This window comes from Vigna angularis, chromosome 7, assembly GCF_016808095.1.
Source record: "Vigna angularis cultivar LongXiaoDou No.4 chromosome 7, ASM1680809v1, whole genome shotgun sequence".
NCBI lineage: Eukaryota > Viridiplantae > Streptophyta > Magnoliopsida > Fabales > Fabaceae > Vigna > Vigna angularis.
In genome coordinates, this window is record NC_068976.1 from 12404987 (window position 1) to 12418845 (window position 13859).

The window sequence follows — 13859 nt, forward strand, 5'->3', positions numbered from 1 at the left end:
CTATTTATAGACAGAAAAATTGTTCAAAAGCGAGTAAAACATAAAGTGATACCAAAACATGTGGTTACAAAATAAAACATTTTAAAAAAAATAAAACTAGTGAAATTTTTTAAGGAAATTGATCAAAGTCGATAGATTTTAAAAATATATAAATAAAAAATTAATAAAAGCACGATGTAAAAATAAAGACATTGTGTTTTAAAATTACAATTTTTTACTTTATTATTTTAAAAGAATTATGTTTATTTAGTATACTGTTTTAATTTGTTTTAAACTCTTTCTGCTTTTTTTAATTTTTTTTTTGTAAATAATTTTTATTATTAAATTTTACATGTGATTTTTATTATATATATATATATATGTGAATATTTTGAAGCAAAATGAGAATATTTTCATATTTGAATTTTAATTTATTAATCAAATAATTGAAAAAAATTAAAATAACATTTTTGTATTATATGAAATATACTGATAATTCCTAATCAATGAACCAATTCAACCGAAAGAATTTTTTATCCTTAAATGAAATAAATAAAGTTTTAAAGTAAAAGAAGTGAAGAAAGTGAAATCCATACGACTTCGTTAAAAAAGGAAAATAAACTAAATATTATTATTATTTAGTATTAATGTTATTATTTATATTATTAATATTATTATTATTATTAAAATATAAATTTATTTATATTAGTATTAATTGTAATATTTAATATTAATATTATTATATTATATATATTAAATTATTTTAAACTATAATATTTTCATGTTGCAGAGTTTTCAGGTTTTCTTTGTATAAAGAAAAATGATTATTATTTATTTGCTATTGATATTTTTTAATCTCAATAAAAAAATAACAAATGCATTATATTAAAATAGTATAAAAGAATTTCAATTAAATATCATTATTATTTCATTCAAGTGGTTATGAAAAAAAAAAGAACTCGCATATTAAAGATAGCATTATAAAGAGAGGGTACGCTGCATTGTGTAGAAATAGATATTTAACGTCGGTATTTAACGAGAAAGACCTGACGAAATTGAAACTTTTTTAAAAGATAAGACCAACTTGATACACTACAACGAAATTAGGAACAAAAAAAGTAATTAAACTTTTAGAAAAAAAAATCAAAAAGACATGTCAGAATCACATACACCAAATAAGAAACTCCACATTCTTTAAAAACCAAGATCAACATGTCACATAAATCTAACTATAACACCGTTGGACCCAATTTAATGACAAAGGTCTAATTGGAACAACTTTCACAAAATAAAGACACAATTGAAACGTAAAAAAAGGAACCAATTTAAAATTCCAACGGGAACTCGCGAATGATTAAACAAAAAACAAGACAAAAGAAAAATGAATTTCAAATTCAAATTTTAACACATGACATCAACTCAAATTAACATAAAAAAACCTAAATTAACTTTATTTAATAAATCTTAGAATTTAATTATATATATATATATATGGGTTTGTTAATTTACGTAAGGGATTTTTTAATTGATACATTTTAGTAAAGTGTACCAAGTTTTAGGTTACAAAAAAGTCCCTATTAAAAAAAACCAACTTTAAATTCAAGGTATTTTAATAATTTTAAATTTTAATTTAAAATAAAAAAATAATAGGTAGTTATTTATCATCTGATTGGTCTACGTGTATGAGAAGTTATTACTTTTTATTATATATTTTTTTAAAAGATAGTTGTTTTTTAAAATAAAAAGTAATAACTACTCATACACACGTGAATGATAAATAACTACCTTTTATTCTTTTTATTTTAAATTAAATTTTAAAATTATTAAAATATCTTAAATTTAAAGTTAGTTTTTTTTAATAGGAATTTTTTTTAACCTAAAACTTGTTACACTTTACTAAAATGTACCAACTAAAAAACTCCTTAAGTAAATTAGCAAACTTTATATATATATATATATATATATATATATATATATATATATATATATATATATATATATATATATATATTTGAAAGAATGAAAATGTGTTCAAGAATATTAGTGTGTCTCACGACGTATACCAAAATTGTTAGAATTAAACAACTTTTTTTATAAAGAGATACAACAGCGATTCTCAACCGTTGTCGAAGTATTTATTTGTTAACCATATCTATAGTAATTTTAATTTGACTTAAGCGTTATTAAAAGTTTCATGTGCATTTATTTCATCTTTTCCATCTCTTCTATTTTAACCTTTCTTAAAAGTTTTGGATTAGCCGAATTCTTCTCAATCCATACCATAACACTAAGTTTTTATGCTTCAATAATTGTATAAGATATAAAATAGAGATATCAAGAACTTAAAATTCTATTTTATTTATTAATATATTTTTTCTGGATTTATAACCCACCCATGCAAAAAGTCTTGATTAAAAAAATTCAGATTCTAATCTTACGTTGCAGTGGGAAGCTTGAGGGAAAAGGATAGTTGTTAAAGCTTATGTTATTCTACTATGTCATCTCCGACAACACAATTTTTTCCCTTTGACAAAGCAAGGTCGTTATCGTTACCCATTTTTTGTGCAAATGGTTCAAATTCGATTTACACCACATCCTTAGTTACACGTAACATTCTTTATCACCAGAAGTGTCTGTATACACACACACACACACACACACACATATATATATATATATATATATATATATATATATATATATATATATATATATATATATATATACTTGCTTTGCTTCTTACCACACGCATAAAGAAATTCAGAATTTATACCAAGCATCATGCAGGTTTTGAAAGTGGAAATATGTGAGTTCAAAACATATCTAGCATCACTACTAGAAAATGATTTTTAGGATTGTTTCTACAGAGTCGGATTAGTACTTTCAATTTTTGGATAGTTTATCAGTTTTTGTTTGTTTAATTTTTAAAATCTTTCGTTTATCTAAAAGCATTCGAATAATATTTACAGAAAGTATTCTGATACTTAAGTATTCTGATACTTAAGTAGTATTCTAATACTTAAGTCAGTAGGTGACCGATCGCAATGAAATTATGTATGTATGTGAATAATCATATTTATACTTTTATTTATGGTAATTGTTACGGACTTTTACCTTTTTGTTGACGCTCAATTATATTTTAACCAACATTAGTTAGTTCATTTGTGATTATCATTGGCTAAGTGTTAATATGACCTTTCTTCTGCAACTGGTCGGTTTGGATGATAGACCATGGTGATCAATCAAGGTGATCGACCCTAGGATCATCAATCCATGGTGGTTGGCCCAAAGCTGATCGGCTTAAGAGTGACTAGCTCAAGGTGATCGGGCCAAGGGTGTACTGGTAGGTCTGTCAGTTGGTTAGGGAGATCGGCCTAGTCGGTTCGTCAGCCAGCCTGACTTATTGACCAAAAGGGTATGTACCATAAATTAGCTCCCAAGCCTGGATACGTCTAACTAAAGGGACAAAGGGGTTTGAAAAGAAAAAATTATTTTATACTCGTGTATGTTGAATGTTGTATTAGATTGGGAAGGGTTCCTCCATTGGAACTAATCCTTAGTCGATGGATTTTTTTTGGGATTCTTAGTTGGAACTTGCCTTTATCTAATGGATTTTTCGAGAGGGTTTCCTAGGTTGGAACTCATACTTATCCAATGGAGTTTTCAGTTGGGGTTCCTTAGTTGGAACTTACCTTACCCAATGCAATTTTCGTAGGGTTCCTTAGTTGAAACTTGCCCTTACCCAATGGAGTTTTCAAGAGGGGTTCCTTGGGTGGAACTCGCTCTTACCCAAATATTTTAGCCGAAATCGTGAGAGGATGAGGTCGAGAGTCGAGTCTGATCAGAGGCCGAATGAGTAAATAGACCGATAGGATGAGGCAGAATGGTATAAGCCTGAATGGTCGAGGCCGACTAACTAAATAGGTTGATAAGATGAAGCCGAATGGTCAAGGCCAACTAGCTAAACAAGTTGATAGGTTGAGGTTGATTGGTTAAGCCGAGCTATCAAGACTAAAAAGTCGACATAGGAATCGAGGACGAGAGGTTGATGTCGGCTGGTCGAACCTACTGGTTGAGGCCGATTAGCCTAGACCGATTGGTTGACCAAGTTGATTGGTTAAGGTCAATTAACCGAGCCAAGTTGTTAAGGACGAAAAAATCAATGTTGAGTTAAGGTCGACTAGCAAAGGTTGAGTGGTTGAATAGACTGATTAGTTGAGGTCGACTTGTAGAGGCCTCGAGTGCTTTTCATGTTCCTTGCGATCAATATAGGAGTATACAAGTGCTCGACCAAGTGGCTAAATAGGCTGACAGGATGAGACCATGTGGTTGAGGTTGAATGATCGAGGTCGAGTGGTTGAACAAGCTGATTGGATGAGGCCAAATGGTCGAGACTGACTAGTTGAATAAGTTAACCAATTAAGGTCAATTGATCGAGCCAAGCTATTAAAATTGAAAAGTTGACAGACAAATCAAGATCCAGAGGATGAGGCCGACTAACCAACGCCGATCGAGTGGTTGAATAGGCTGACTAGTTGAAGCCGATTGCTTGACACCAACTAGTCGATATAAGCTATCAAGACTTAAAAAAAGACAAAGAAATCGAGGTTGAGAGGTTGAGGACAACTAGTTGTGACCAACTGACCGAACCGAGTTGTCAAGATTGAAAATTCGATAGAGAAATCGAGGCTAAGAGGTTGAGGTAGTTTAGTCGAACAAACTGATAAGATGATGTCGAATGGTTGAGGTCAAATGGTCAAAACCGACTGGTTGAATAAGCTGACTGATTGAGGATGATTAGTTGAGGCCAACTGGCTGAGTCAAGCTGTCAAGACTGAAGAGTCGACAAAGAAATTGAAGTCGACTTTCCAAACAGGATGACAAAATAAGGTCAAATAGTTGAGTCTGAATGATCAAGGTTGAATGCTTAATAGGCCAATTAGTTGAAATTGATTGGCTGAGCTGAGCTGTCAAGGTTGAAAAGTTGACTTAGAAATTGAGGCAGTTTGGTCGAGCCGAATGGTTAAGGCCATGTGGTATAGGCTGACTAGATGACTGGTTGAGGCTGAATGGCCAAGTTATCAAGATTGAAAATTTGATAGAAAAGTCAATGTCGAAAGGTTGTGGTCAACTGGTCGAACAGGCCATAGGATGAAGCCAAATTTTTAAAATCGACTGGTTGAACAAGTCGACCTATTGAGGGTGACTAGTTGAGGCCGCTAGCCAAGCCGACTTGTCAAGATTGAAAAAGTCGACAAAGAAATTGAGACTGAAAGGTTGAGGCCAACTAGTCAAACAAGACGATAAGATGAAGTCGAATTGTTGAATAGGCCACTATTTGAGGCCAAGTGCTCTTCATGTTCCTTGCGGTCACTATAGGAGTAGACAAGTGCTCGATCGACCCTATTGTGGACGCCAAAGTGTTTCTTCTAAGTCAGATGAATACTTTTAATTCCAGGATAGCTTGTCCTGCACCGTTCCTATCTCTTGTTCGTTTAGTCTCCTAGGTCTCTTGTTCATCCAAAACCACTTGGATGGTACCTGTAGAAGGTATTTCGATGTTTAAGTTAATAGGTAACCAAATCACAAGTGTGTTAAATGCAATGATGCATGTGTGTGAACAACCATACCTTAGACCTTTATTTATAGTAATTGACATGGGCCTTTACCTTTTTGTTGGTCCAATCATACCTTAATCAACATTAGTTGGTTGATTCTTGGTTATCATTGGCTTAGTGTTAATTTGACATTTATTCAACAATCAGTCGGCCTGCTTATCGATCTTGGTGATTAGTTAGAGTGATTAGCCCAAGGTTGTACTAGTTGGTCTACCAACTGATCTAAATGATTGATCAATGTGATCGACCAAGGTGATCGTGAAACACAAGAAAACACTAGAAGGAGGGGGTTTTAAATAGTGTTTTAAAATACTTTTCGCAATTAGTGTTTAATATTAGTTTGGAGGGGATAGACGATCTGTGATAGTAGTTAAACACTTAGGTTCAAAGAAAGCATTGAATGGAAAACTTGTTTAAACACAAAGATAGAAAAGCACACTTTGATTTTATACTGGTTCACTCAAACTGAGCTACGTTCGGTTCTCCCTTAAAAACCTTTTAAGGGGTTCCACTAAAAATGAGTTTAACCACTTCTAGTTTATAAACTAACAAAACTGGTTAGACGAGTTTTACCGCTCATGGTGTCAACACTAAACCAACTGTCTAGAACGTTTAACTCCACTGAGTTAAACTTTATAAGTGTTTGAATTCACTTCTAAATCAAAAAACAACAAAGTGTTTTTGAAATCTTACAAAACAAAAGATAACTCCTATAGAGAGGATATAATATATTACAAAGAACATCTGAAAACTTATAAAAAATCTTTTTAAGAAAAGTCTTAAGAGCTTAAAGAAAAAGAGAAAATAGTGTATAATGATCTCGATAGCAAAAGTTCTTCTTTATTCTTCATGCAAACTCTTTTATATAGACTTTTTCAAAAAAGATCCGTTACTCAGAGTTTTTGATTTTCTTCTAAGGAAGGTGAGTTAGAAGTTATGTTACATCCTGATAGAGCAATTGTACTAAGCATACGAAAAGAACAAGTATTAAGCATATAAGAGACATTCTTTGAATATCCTCCTATCTCTTAACATTATTCTGATTGTGAGCAGACTTTATGATGAAGTTGGCAATCTGCACAAAAAAAAAAGAAAGTACAACATAACAAACAAAAGAGTACTTGAACATATATGCATTAAAGCGTTAGGCGAAGCGTTTAGGCATTGCAAGAGTACTACAATTTAGCGCTTGTCTATTTTGAATAACTTTTAAAGCTCTTAGGATATAGCGTTTAGCGAGATTGTATGCATAGATGGTCTAACTCTTTTATTAGACACTTTAGAATTAGATGTTCAGTTGTGAACTCTATATTATTTAGCGTTTATCAAGCATGCACTAGACGCTCTTAGTTATTAGACGCTCTAGTATCATTTGAGCATTTTAAAGAGTAGCGTTTAGAGCTTCTAACATATTGTCCTAGATGATTACTCATTATTTTGTTTTAGACATTTTGTTAGACTTTAAAACAAGATTTGTTTAGACAATCTTGTCTTAACATATTTGCCCAAAGATAATCAATCTAAGAATTATTGGTCCAAAAATTATCAACCCAATATATTAGTTGGTCTATCAATCAATCTAGATCAATCTAGATGATCGATCGTTAGCCTTATTGACCATGTACCAGAATTAATGTCTTTCTCATAAGTTTTTTTTTCTAATTTTTATTTACATTCTTGAATTTGTTTTTTTTATTGTTTTTTATTTTTATATTAATAATTTTAGTCACTACCTTTATATATTAATGTTAATCGATGAGATAACAAACATATCGGTTTTCTAAGGTGCCGTACTAATAAGAAGGCTCATACCATATATTTATGAGTAAATGATCTATCAAATAATCTAAAAAACATAGTTATAATGAAATAATTACAAGTAGTCACTCAATTACACTCTTGATCATTTGTCAACGTACTGGATTGTCAATGTGACTGTTATATCATTATAGTTAACACAGTCACTTGATAACATATATCAAAATTGTAAATAGAAAAAAATTTAAGAGACACCAAGGGTAAAAAATTAGTTAGACACTAAAAAGTAAAACAAATTTAAAAGATAGGAATAAAAAAAGGCATTAAAACCATGATTGTATATTCATTATCAAGGGGGAGTCAAAATTCTTGTCGCACAATTATTAAAATATTTAAGTTCTAAATAGTGATTTAATTAATAATGAGTTTCACAAAAAAAAAATATTTGTTATTAATTTTATATGTAAAATTAGGTTCACCATGAGAGAGAAATTAGACAAATATCAACTCAATACCCTATTTTCACGCCGCTAGGATTCATCACTGGCTATAGTGTATTAATGTAAAATTTTATTAATAGTTTATTAACGGTTATTATGGAAAAGACTGCATTAATTACTGATGAATGAGAAATTTTGTTAACAATTGAAAAATTATATGAATTCATAAAAAAAAAGACTATTTGTGGAATAAATATAACAGTTGAAGAAGCAACCCTCTTGAGAGGAATGAGATGCTAAAGCAATTGTAAATGGAAACATTTACAGTGACTGATGAAGCAAAGGAAATTAAAGTAATAATCTTAAGAAGCTAAACAATGAGATACACTGGACCATCGAAGATTTTGAGAAAGAAGAAAACTTATAAAGTTCTGAGACCAATTTGCTAAGCATGAATTCTGATATTTGAGTGACACAAACAGAATATAGAATCTTTTTCAGGTGAATTTCTTGGTTGATTCATGTAATCATAAACTCAGTAGTTTATCATAAACTCAGAATATGTGAAGTAGATATATATATATATATATATATATATTAATGGATAACATAAACTAAATGATCATACATAGGAGTTAGTACTGTATATGATTATAAAAAAGGAATTAATTGTACAATTCAATGTTGATATCATATGCACACAGTGGAGACACTACGAGAGGCATAAGAAGCTGGTTATAGTGCAGTTTCCGAAAAGCAGAAGAATAAAGGAAAGCTAAACTAATAGTTAAACAATATTAAGATTTTGTTTTGTCCATTAGATTATAATTAATGACAAATTATTGCTCTCTTAGTCAGTCCCAATTAGAATTTATTAATCAATATATGCAAAGCAACATGAGTTAACCTGAAGTTGAAGTGGTACCTTCCTTATCTGAAATTATGTGTGGCACATATCAAAGAAAGAATATATATATATATATATATATATATATATATATATATATATATATATATATAGAGAGAGAGAGAGAGAGAGAGAGAGAGAGAGAGAGAGAGAGAGAGAGAGAAAGAGGGAGAGAGAATTTTGGATTAGTGGAAGTGTACGTCAGAGATTACACATGCATCCATGCAAGTTATTCTCTGCATCTGTCTGCGTCACTTTTCTCAGTCTGCAACAAAATATTCTAAAACACCAAAGTATGTCTAACATATATATTATATTATATTATATTATAATAGCATTTCATTTTATGCTAAATTCTCATTGAACTGTGTAAATAAATTTGAGGACTAGTGCTCTATCCACTTTGAAATTGGTCATAGATATATGTAGTTACAAAAATCTGAGCATGATTAAGGTATTATAGTGCTAAAATGAGGTCATGGACAATTGGTTACGCTTCAGACATGTTTAATTATTATTATTATTATTAACTATACGGATACTCAATTCAGCTTCACATCATTCATAGATTTTTCAAAAAAAAAGTTCACCAAAAATATAACATCAATTAGATATATAAGTTTAATTTATATAAAGAATTAACATTAACACAATGAATTTGTAATTTTTTATCTTTGTATATGGCTTTCAAATTTTTTATCTTTATTCAATATAACCCTTAGACTTATATTTATATTTACATTATTAATGTTATAAATAATTGTAATATCAGGAACACTTAATTTACACAATTAAAATTTAGGAGCTAAAGTGATATATATGTGATATTTATTATTGGTAGAGAAACTAAAATCATACAAACAATTATAAATAATAAAAGTGTAACTAATTATTTAGAAGAAGCATTTTTCTGTTCCTTACAAATTGTTGAGAACAGAAGTTAATTAGTTACGTGAGTTAAAAGTCAACTTATATGTCTTGTCAAACACACACCATGTAGAAAAAAGAAAGTATATATATAAAATAGAAAAAAAAAAATCAATTTCTCACAATTGATGTTTTTATGTTTAGGAAATTCGTTTTGTATTGTCGAGGCCAAAAAGGTAAAATGGTTATCCAAAACTTGATTTGAAGTCACTTTTGGTGGAATGTTTTCTGATTTTCTTTTATTAAACAAATGAAGCATTTTTAGCAGTTGAACTGTTGAATGGATTAATGGCTAATGCATATGATTAAGAGTGTGATAAAATAAAGCTACAAATAATATAATAAATGAACCATTTTCAGTCTGAGTACCCTTTTTTTCTTTGTATTATTTATATTAGTATATCTAGCATATTAAAAAATTATATACGTTATTAAGTTATCTATATGTTACCTTTATTATTGATAATACATGTTTTATATGATTAAAATTATATTACTTATTATGAAAAAAAAATATTTAGAAATAAATCAAAAGAGAAAATATAAATAATCTTTTTAGGAACTTAAACCAGATTTTTATAATTCAATACATATTCAATTTCAAATAATAAGAATACTAAAAGAAGTTATTAATAATTAAAACAAAAAATAAGTAATATATTGAAGAAGTAAAATTTAGTTAAGTCTAAAGACTTTCATATCAAATACAAATAGCACATTAATTAAATAATAAATCATGTATATATAAGTGGTAGAGTACAACTTTAAAGTTAGAATATGATAATGATAATGTATGAGAAAGAAGCTAGTAGAATAAAAGTGACGACCCTATGAAAAATGAAGAATCAAAGTTAGATAGAATAAATTTGGACCCCTTTTTCCGAATGGGTGGAGAATATATGTTGACGTGACAAAGCAGATAAAATGAAGCATCGAAGTTGAAATTATATTTCCCAAAGTAAAAGCTGTTTCTGTTGTGATCCAAAAAGTGTTCTTCATCACATGTATGATCATGAAACTAACTAATGAAGGTAGATAGAATATGGAACTAACCAATCAAGTGGATAGAATATGAATCACCTATGTTAAATTTAAAGAATAATATATGTTATATATCATGCTTAAGATATTCAAGAATACTTTTTTTTATATTCAGTCATATTTTTCAAGTAAATGTTTTTATATAAATTATTTAATTAAAATATAAAAATGTGTGAAAATATAAAATAACTCTTAAAAATTAATTTTAGAAGAATTTTGATTTCTTCTTATATACATATATTATTATATAAGAATTCAGCATTTTGGCGTAAGCTAAAAACACAAGACCCAATATACAATGTTGATTTTGTGTTAGTCTAATGCATGATATTTAAAAGCTGAAAATTAATATTCTTTTAAGAAAAAAAGTTGAGTCTAATGTTTACAAAATATCATCAATTAGAAAACTGAAGCTAAAGTCCATATTGACTAATTAAAAGTTGACACAACATAGCATTAGAAAAAGTTATACCTAAGTCCGTGGTACTAATTGTCTTTAACTTAATGCAATTTAGTAATTATTTTGGTTATCAAACTGCTTAAACTATAGTGACTGCGTATTTTTTATAAAAATTAATAGGGATTTGAGTAGAGTCGATGACCGATAAAAGAATAAAGCATAAACTTTATCACATTTTAACTTTTTTTTTTATATAAATGTAGATATTTTTAATTGAGATTTTATTAATTTTTTTCGTTTACCGTTGTTTAAAATTTTTATACTTTTCAAATGAATATTTGTGTTTAATTTTTTTCATTAACAAGATAATGTGATTATTCTCCTATCTTAGTATTTTTGTAGCTATTCGTGTATTTTAAAAATTATTAAGTTTTATGATTAATATAAAATAATATTATGGTTAATTTAAAAAGATAAATGATTTTTATTGTTTTAAATGAAAACGTGTTGAATCACAATAACGGTTCTATCATATGCGGTGATGGGGACAATACTTTAGTCAATGTAGATGATGATATGAAAGTCATGGAGAGATAAAGTCAATTCACAATTTATAAGTGAGTGTAAACATTATCTTACCAACCGATTTTGTAAGGTTGACTTAAACTTAAAGTTCACTTCTTAACATGGTATCAAAACTGTAAGTTAGAATTTATCCTAACAAAATTTGATATTTATTTGGTTTATTATTTCATTCACTATCAAATTGTTATCAAACTATTAACGTCAAGTCTCAATCGACTATAGATAAAATCAACTCATAATATATATAAATGAATACAAACATTTACCTTACAACTGGTTTTCTAAGATTGAGTTAGACTTAAAGTTTATAATATAATTATCCAATTTTTAGGTGAAAGCAAAAATGCCACTTTTCGTTTTATATTAACCATAATATTATTTTTCATTATTTCATTAACTAAATAACATCATATTTTTTAATACATAGAAATAAATAAGGATGATAAGATAACAATTATATCACTTAGGTTGTGTTTGTTTTAGGTGAATTTACTGTTTAGGTTAATTTGCGGATGGATTCTGAAATTAAATGGTGTTCGCTTTAAGTGATTTGTGAGATAACTACTTTTTTTATCTTCTCATATTTTTGAAAGGACTGTAATCGAATTCTCTTTTTTGTCTCCAAAAAAAATTTACATATCTTTGCATATGTCATTGCTGAACCACCACAACACCACACACTAACCAAAGATCAATCCACTTTTACTTCTTTCACAAAACTTTTTCTAGTTATGCTCTACTTTTTTTTCCATAATTTTATTTCTATTTCATTTCTACTTTTAATTGGTGAGTATAGATTCATGATGAACTCCATGCAGAGATTCATGCTCAAATTATTCATGCTTCTTAATAATAATAATACAAAAATATTACATTTAAACAAATTATTTCATTTTACTAAATTACAATTTTTTTACATTTTTAAAATTAATTTTAATAATTAATTTTAATTTTTTTCTCTTTATAAACATTTTACAATTAAATATAACATTAACAATTATCATTTTATATTACTTTAATAACTATGGTCATTTTGGTAATCTTCAATTTTTATCCATTAAAACAATTGTTTTTTATCTGTCAGATCTAATCCTACACTAATTCTCACAAATTTTACTTTCAAATCCACTCTCACTCCCTTCCAAATTCACTGAAATAAACAACAATTAATTCACCCACAAATTCCCTCAAATTCATTCACTCACTCTCCTTCAAATCATTCATCAAAAGTAAACACAACCTTAACTATCAAAAAACCTAAAACTACTACAAAACTATAAAAAGCAAACAAAAGATAAATATGTTTTAATAGAAAGTATTGGGCGTGGTCTTAAAAAACTGAATATTTTTCTTAATAACTTATATCAATAACACTATTTTTTTAAAATTAGACTTTTATAAATTTTAAGAGCCGTAAACAAGTGTCTTCTTTATTTATTTGAACATTAAGTAATTATTATAATTATTAGATTAGCGTTAATTATTCAAATTGCATAATTTTTCCCATGACATGTACTCAAACTGTATATTTAATTATGATGATATTTGATTAGAGAGAAAGTAAATCATATAAAGGAGATAAGTTATATTCCCGCCCTATGACAAATATGTTTATTAATAATATGATTAGGATTTATTCTTAATCAATTATATAATTTATCAATAAAATTAAAATTAATTTTGATGATATATCTCAAAAAGGATTCCACCATTTAACTAATTGTCTTCAAAGTAACTTTAGTAGGAAAAAAAAACAAAAGTTGGTGTATATACAAAGTGACACTAACTTATTTAATATATATATATATATATATATATATATATATATATATATATATATATATATATATATATATATTCGTGAATAACCAAGGTACCAATTATCTGAAAAGCCAACAAATCCATAATGAGTTAAAGAAATGTTATGATCTTCTTCAGGAATAAGAATATCAGAAATTTGCACAGAATATAGTATTTTATCCTTAAAGTAGAGTGCCAAACGTTGACATTAATTAGGGAATGAAAATTGATACATGAAATCTCCAACAATTCAACAGGAATTAAAGGTGTTGATTTAAAAAAATAAATCTCTAGCTAACGTCAAAATGAATTAAATATTTTAAAACATAGAATATAAACATGAAAAAGAAATAAACATAATTGTCAGGGTTAGCACATCATTTGATTCCATCATAAATAAATGT